Source organism: Bombus impatiens, unplaced genomic scaffold, assembly GCF_000188095.3.
Source record: "Bombus impatiens unplaced genomic scaffold, BIMP_2.2 scf_0311, whole genome shotgun sequence".
Lineage (NCBI taxonomy): Eukaryota > Metazoa > Arthropoda > Insecta > Hymenoptera > Apidae > Bombus > Bombus impatiens.
Genome location: NT_176730.1, coordinates 308,512 through 315,629, shown reverse-complemented (window position 1 = coordinate 315,629; position 7,118 = coordinate 308,512). Strand labels below are relative to the sequence as shown.

The following is a 7,118-nucleotide window of genomic DNA, read 5'->3' as shown; positions in this document are numbered from 1 at the left end:
ATAAAACAGTGTGAATACTCCAAATATACAAAGATACTACGTATAAATTGAGTCTCGTTAATTGAAATAAAAATTTATGTTCCAAGTAATATAATTCTACCAATTACTTTAAAACATACGATAAATATTGCATACAACAATTTCAATGGGAGAAAGGAATATCATGAAACAGTTGTATATTTTTTTTCAAAATTGTTTTCTTTATTTTGTAGAAAACTGCGTGATAAGTACACCAATAATCTTGCAATGTTGAAATGTTGCCGATTCATACAGGGGGCACGAAGGGGACTGTCCGGAGCAAGTTCTTCCAAGTGAATTACGCTCGTTATTGGTCAACAGTCTTTTAGTTTCATTTTCTAATTTTCGCGCCGCTCCTGGTCCGAACAGCCTCCGAGAGGCCCGGGTTATTGAGTTTTGCCGTTACTAGCAAGCCAGAGCAGTGAACAACGAACATCATTATTTTTTTTTTCTTTCCTATGTGGTACAATTGGTATAATTCTACTGTATAAAAAATCGTTTATTTTGCTCGCGAGTCGGAGACACGTTAGAAGGAAACGCGAGATTCGACGCGTGATCGAGACAATTAATAAAAATAACGAAAGCAGAGAAAAAGAAAAAAAGAAGAGAAAAATGGAGCGTAAGAAGGGACAAGGAGCGTGAAGGCGGATGCTTCGCGCGTCGATTTCGAATCTCGCGCCGCTTCGAGCGTTCTCTACAACGCGGCTGGCGCGACTTTCGAATTACGTAAACCGTTTTTCATACTTTTTTCTTCGAGATGACTCGTTTTTATTTTATGTTATTTTTACTTTACTCTTATTTTTATTTATTTATTCATTTATTTTTTTTTGGTAGAAGCGATCTACTACTTTAAATGACACTGTTTCTACAACATCGATCGATTACCTTGAAAAAAGATTCTCCAATTTCCCACTCGCATATTCTCTTTTTCTCTCTCTCTCCTGCTCGTACATCACGACAACGAAACGATGATTATTCGATTCAAATGACATACGTTGGCTAGTGTGGTTCTTTTTTTCCTGTTACGTCTTTTTTTTTTTAATTAGTTCCTTAATCTTCCAGTTGCACGTGTTTTCATTCTCTCTTTACACGCACGCACGCACGCACGCACGCATCTCCTTTTTTTTCTTTTGGTACCATTGTTCCTACCAAAGATATTAATTAATTTTTCCAACCCATGATCTTTAAATTCTCCCTATTCAAGACCATAAACTTTCCATTCACTCGATTTCTAACGAGTACCAAAAGATCCGCCCCATAAGACACTGCGTCCCCGAGAAACCACGAGACGGTCGAAAATTTTGATTCTCAGATTTGCATCCATATCAGTCTGCGGGTCTGTGTGCATTTATTTATAATATAACTCTCCCGTATCTCGATCTATTATATTTTTTTTCTTTTTTACTTTGATTACCTAATAACGTAAACAAATGAAAAAAGAGGAAGAAGACATAATTTATTATATACCACGGTGAGACACGGATCAAAAACATGAAATGGCTGTCTCGATGTTTCATAGAATTGGGAAATACAGAAACAATGAAAACAGAACAAGATGGATCACCGAGACGCCATATCGATCTATATCTCAAAATTTCTCGCCGTGGTATTTAAGACTAGACACACCAATCTTATCGACAATACGACAATAATTACATCTTCGAGGAAATAACCGATAATCTAACGTCGAATTTCGATAATATGTATAATTCTCGCGCTAGAGAAAATGACGGACGTGGATCGTCCGAGAATTTCCGAACACATCGTTTAATCACAAATCGCGCCTACGTAAAATGGATTGCCCGCCATTTTTCGGGAAAAAATCGATGAAACGACGACAGATCGATTTCATCGTCCGACAGGACGCGCATGGCTTAGCATGACTAGATGGACCGGAAGCGGCCAGGTTGTCGATGAACTTGGCTCAAATACATATTCAATTTGGGACACGCGCGATATCGTTTGGTCGATCAACCTGAACTTCCGTGAAGACGTACACGGAGACGGTGAGGAGAAGACGAACGGGCTTTCGTTCGCTTTGACGCTCAAAAATAGCTTCTTTCATATAAGATTTTTTCTTTCTTTAAGAAAATGTCCTTACTTCCTTTCTAAGCACGGACTAATCAGTACATAGAGTGGCTCATGAAAGTTTGTGTATATATATATATACATATATTTGAACACTTATAGAAACCTTTTACGATCTTTAAAGGTCATAGCATATAAATCGTCCAATAAGTTGGTGCCACGCATCTTTCTTTCTTTGCTATTTCGCATCTTTTTTAAGTATTTATATCATATACTTATAAACCTACGTATCAATGTATGAACGTAGTATAGGAGGACGAGTGTGATGAGTCTGTGATTGTGTGAGAATGGAAATTACGAGTGAACGAGATTGTACGAACGTGCCTCAAGAGTACAAATAGTTCATACAACGTGAAACAGTGGAAATAGAATTACGAATGATGATAAAATAAAAGAATAAGAAGATCTCTGCTAAATATCAGCTGACAGTCGATTTTGGAATATTCAAGACTTTAGACCATTGTATCGATAAACTTTCTGTTTCATCTTACAGATCACGAATTTTGTCCATGTTTACTTAAGATTGTCCTAAGACCGATTTTCAAGATTAAAACGATGGAACACCAGTTTCTCTCTCACAAGCCAAAATAAACGTCGTCTATAACAATTATTACTATACCTTCCTTTACGAAAGTTATACAACGCTGCAGCGTTAATGAAACTTGGAAATGTTTCATGTAACAAACATAATATAACGCACGAAAGTTGCCGAATACTTTCCTGAGCCACTGTAGATAGATTTTTCATCTAAATTTTTCCTAAAGTATAATTGATTCTAACCGATTTATTATCAAGAAGATACGACCATGATTTTAGGGGATATTACCGATCCATAGCCGTAACTTTTCGATTAAATAGCTGCTGTGAACGTCAGAGTATCGATTATCGATCCAGCGAGCTAATCTGTCGAAAGTACGCTGCCAGAAAGCAATCTGCGCAAATGGAAAACGTTTCCTTCGTCTTTTTCGATATCGACAAGATAGCTAGCCCGTCGTCGTTCCACACAGCCTAATTGCCGGTGATTTTCAGCGAAAGGCCACGATAGATCGATCTCGTCGCTCTAGCTGGATCGCCTAATGAAAGCTCGAGCGTCCCATAACGAATTATTAACCCATTAAACATCAAACAATCGCTTGTTCTTTTTTTTTTATAAAATTAAAGACGAACGTATTTTTCTTAGATCTTCTGTATTCCTTTGAAATGATCAAATCGAAATAAAAGATAATGTCGGCGAAATATTAATATCGCAAGCGTTACAAAACGTTGACGTTAAACGTATCGAATGATTTATTAATATTAAAAACAATTTGCGATAATACAAACCGATGGGAAGAAATTGCAAATGATATGTTTCGTCAACACAATTTTCACGCTTAATGGGTTAAAAAGACACCGCGATACACACACCTCGAATTAATTATTAAGAATGCTAAAGTTCAATTAATCAAACTTCCTTTCTTACTTTCGCGTAAATCAAAAAATCACAAATTCGCCTAAACGTTCTTTAATCTAAAACTCCGCTTCGTCGACGGCCCTTAAAAAATTCGATCTAATTCAATAACAATATTCTCTCTCAATTATTTTTTTCTCTTTTTTTTTTTAAATATTTTTTAATCGTTTTAATTTAACCGAGAGTTGCACAAGACCCTTTTTTTTTTTGGATTTAGTCATACCTTTTCGTACCTTTCCCATTTCTTGCACGCTCTGCTCCTCTTTCTCTTGTTCACACGTCCATGTACACACACTCAGGCACACGTACAATCATTCTGTCGCGTCTTCTCGTCGATTGCTCTCTCGTTCAATCGCGAGGGACCGTATATTCTCTCGTTAGTTCGCTGTTGTTCGTTCTTCGCGTGTCTCCCGATTATCTGTTTCTCGTTCCCACTTCTTTCTCTTTCCTTCAACTTCACGCTCTCACTCGTTCGCGCTCGTTTTCTTCCTTTTTTTTTTCTTTTTTTCGAATAACGTTTCATCTTTCTTTCTTTCTTTACATAGAGAAATACGATTAATCTTCATCACCTAATATTGCATGCGCGTGAACACATTTTTCTTTTTATTTTTTTAAATCTTTTCTTTTTTTTCGTTAACGATGGAAAAAAGCTTGCGTCCGTTCGCGGCTTAAAAACCACGAGTGTCGTGTGTAAAACTACCCGGGCATTGTTTTTTGGTTCTCTCCAAACAACTTCTGATTTCATCTGTGAGCACACGTACACGCAGAACGATGTCTGATACGTGTGCACACACAGGACCGACCGACCGACTGTGTACGCTTCTTTCATCGGCATTTGCATTCCTTTTCGCTTCTTCTTCGCTTCCTTTTTTTTTTTTTTTCATTTCAACGCTTACCTATACATATTCGACGCCTAAAACGTGCCTCTTCTACGGTGTTTCTTTTTCGTTTCGTTATTCGCTTCTTTTCTTCAATTCTCATTTCACGTGGGACGGGATCGTTCGAATGTTCGTTTCAATCTCGATGTTTGAAAAATACATGGAATATAATTAATATAGATATATTAATAAATAGAGCGTTTTAGATAGAATATTCGAAGTAACGAGTATACAGGGAATAAAATGGACGAATTTTCTTGAGATACGGTTTCAGAAATTTGGAAAGTTTCGAAAGGAGATTCCTGCGTGTCCTGCGTGAGCCGAGAATCGAAAGGAAAGAGCCGTCGATCATTCGTTTGCAATTTTACCCCTTCGTCGAAACGGTTACCTTTTTTTTTCTTTCTCTTTTTAAAGGATTACAATAATTGGTGACTTCTCATGAGATACTTGAGTAGTTTCGCTCTGTCCCGAGGTCGAGAACCGAAGTCGATACCGCCATTTTGCTCGTCTACACGCCAAATATCGCGTTTAACAAATTCCCTTTACAAATATACATTTTTCATTCCTCCTTTCCTTGGAGGATCCATTCAGTTTATTATTACGCACTGAGATTGCACGCGCGTACAATTTCAGTTTCCAATATAGTTTTATTTCTATCAGATTGCCGTGGTGGTGGTATTGTATTTTTGTATTTGGTAAGAAGATTGTACTTTGTCGAGGTGTCGAAGGCCTTTCTGGTGAATCGTTATTTTATAAGAGAAAATTAGCGTTAGCTGATGCGCAATTGTCTACGTTTGAAAGATAATTTCAATAAAAATACTATTATTTTCTTTCATACTTTACTTTTTCCATTACGTATTCCCTTTTGTCCCTTTATTTCGAGAAAAATATCAAAGTGTGTAAAAAATTACGCTCGTGAGTCTCTTTCGATCGTAGGAAAACGCTAAATTCGCCATACCATTTCACTCTCTCTCTCACTTAAAGCTTCCATGTCACTTTCGTCTTAGCGATTATAACGATTACGAAAGTCTATCTTAAATTAACAATGTCATGGCTATCGAGTAAAAAAATCATTTCGATACCGAGTTTCAAAATCGATAGAAATCTATTTGGTACGTGCAGGTATCCGGGAGCATAGAAAATAATTTTCTTTCTTTCTTTTTTTTCCCCCCATCTCTTTCTCTTTTTCCCTTTACCAAACTTTCCGCCTTTTTTCGAGAAAAAGGTTCTCAGGAACACTGTGTCGATGGCGTATTCCACGGCACGCCCAATTAACCTGTTAACCGGGTTCTCCGTTAATTAGAAATTTGTTTAATCGCGAAACGAAAGGTTAATAAAAATGCGTCGATTTCGTTCAGGTGGATCTTAGTCAGAGGCGGGTCAAAATCTGATGTTCAGATTAGATAGCGAAACTCGAATGAATTTGCTTTGGGCCTTGAGACTCCGAAAAATTGTCAAAACTGAGATCTCGCGACTCTCCAAATTCGAAATGTTTATTTTTTTTTCTTCGATCTCTAAGAAATATTTATCTTACAATTGGTAGGAAGTTAGACAATCTTCCGCGGAAAATCAAATTATTTATCGATGAATTAAAACGAGTTTAAAGGATTTTAAATATAAATTCAATTGGATTATTATTAGTCGAAATAAAATTCGTCTGGAGTTTCGAAGAATTTCGGGGTATCGAGTGTCCCATCTCTAGTTTTAGTCGTTGCAAATGAACGTTACAGAGGAAGAATACGATAAGTCAGCATTTTTCATTTTCTGTACAGGTGGAACGACATTGAAATTTAGTAGGTGGAAAATATTTGGAACAGGAAAAAAAGGCCTAGGTCTCATATTCGAATGTGTAGAAGTTTATTAGTCTACTATGAAATTATTCGTAACAATTTTGAAAAATTTATTTGATTTTGATCGATCTTTAGTCGGTTCTCGTTCGTCAATTTATCAAACAATTACGCGAGCTAATCCTCCTATTTGATTTCAACGGTAAAATTGTCGAATCAGTCGAAACGATAAGTGTCAGATTTTTTTTTAATGTCGATAGATTTAACGTTAAAACCGAACGTGTGTCTTTTTCCTAATTTTCTTATTCAATTAATTTAAAATGTATTTCTTTTCATAATATCAAACTATCGAATACATTACAATATTGCTTTTTAAATAATTAGATATACCTTTGGTATTTCACAAAACTTGATTGGGATCAAGTTGGGGTTAACTTGATCAATCTATTAGCTATTTTTAAGACGCTTACTTTCTTCGTGTTTATCTATGCTATATTAAAATATTAAAATATTAAAATATTAAAATAAAAAGTTCGATAAAAACATATTCAGATTTTCGTCTCTCTCCTATAACGTACTTTTAATAAAAATGATACGAGCGATGATGATGAATAATAAAAATGACACGTGGAGAATAATATCTAAATAGACGAGTTATTTTATCCAACAAATTTGCAATCTGAATGACGAGTGAACTTTCTTTGTTTTCCCCGGTTAATAGGTTAATAGTTAATCGTCTAACGATACACCTAACGCACCATTAGGCATATCTAAATCTAAACAAGTTACCGTAAACCCTAACCGTTCTTTCGAGGCAATCTCCACGGCGATCTAAATGGAAACTTTTATTTGTTTTTTTTTTTTTTTTTTTTTGGCAGTTGAAAGAAAACGGGGAAA

At 36.0% G+C, this 7,118-nt stretch overlaps 1 long non-coding RNA gene across 1 annotated transcript; it reads right to left on the bottom strand.

Moving 5' to 3' along the window:
- Positions 1–179: 179 nt before the first annotated feature.
- LOC117151580 lies at positions 180–6,815 on the bottom strand. Its single transcript, XR_004461602.1, has 2 exons — positions 5,401–6,815; positions 180–959 (listed from the first exon to the last, which is right to left on the bottom strand). It is a non-coding gene; the product is annotated as an uncharacterized LOC117151580 (long non-coding RNA).
- Between the last annotated feature and the right edge of the window lie 303 nt (positions 6,816–7,118).